General features: G+C 52.4%; 1 non-coding gene across 1 annotated transcript; it reads right to left on the minus strand.

Annotated features, from left to right (window-relative positions):
- Positions 1-813: 813 nt before the first annotated feature.
- Positions 814-895, minus strand: Pmar_PMAR022457. The gene has a single exon. It is a non-coding gene; the product is annotated as a tRNA-Ser (tRNA).
- Positions 896-975: the final 80 nt, after the last annotated feature.

The raw sequence follows: 975 nt of genomic DNA on the forward strand, positions 1-975 counted from the left end.
CGAACCCGAAACCCGAAACCCGAAACCCGAAACCCGAAACCCGAAACCCGAAACCCGAAACCCGAAACCCGAACCCGAAACCCGAAAACCCGAATTCGAGAGCCCGCATCTCCTTCATCGTCGATGCGCAATACGGTGACACGCCTCTCTTCATGTTTCCTTGTGCGTAACCATTAGTCCCTCTTGTATTACCACTCCTGGCGGAAAATATCTTGGATCCGTACATCACGTGTCGTTGTGAGATATTGAGAAGTGAGTTGATGGCAACTTCCACAGGCGTGCGAGGTGAGGCGCGGATGGAGTTGTATTAGTTGTGCATAAGTGAGTCCTTGCACCAGATGGTGGTTGTTCGAATCGTTATGTACAACCGGATGGTGATCTTGGGTTGAGTGAATGCGAGTCTTCGTGCATCGGAGCCGTGACGGCTCGGCCGTCCCCGCTCCCCCCCAGCGCAATGTTGAGAGCCTTATCTGATTCCCTATAGCTTATGAGATACTTGGCGAGTGGCTTTTCCAGGCTAATTACCCTTGTCCGAGGGGGGTGGGGTGCGTCATACGAGCCGGTGGATTATCCAGTGTAGGCTTCGGTTGGGATTCGCTTTCCAGGTGAAACGTAGTGAAATAGCATGGTGTAAGCCTTGACCCAGGTTATGGACACAGTATGCCCACAGTGACTTACGTGGATCCAAATTACAGTCACGTCGGTTGGATAAAATCCTCGTCGTACCATGGGTCCGATTGCAATATGTGAGGACGGTGTTCCCAAGTTGTGAGTGTGACGAATCCCTGCAGCAGGATACTAAAAATAAGTTTCCGACAGCGGCAGGATTCGAACCTGCGCGGGCAGAGCCCAGTGGATTTCTAGTCCACCTCCTTAACCACTCGGACACGCTGTCTGCGACGACGCTGGGTATCCTAGGTCTTCTGATGTAACCCCTCCTGGATCGCTGTCTAATATCCTGTTTGCTAGAACGCG

Source organism: Perkinsus marinus, assembly GCF_000006405.1.
Source record: "Perkinsus marinus ATCC 50983 genomic scaffold scf_1104296938442, whole genome shotgun sequence".
Lineage (NCBI taxonomy): Eukaryota > Perkinsozoa > Perkinsida > Perkinsidae > Perkinsus > Perkinsus marinus.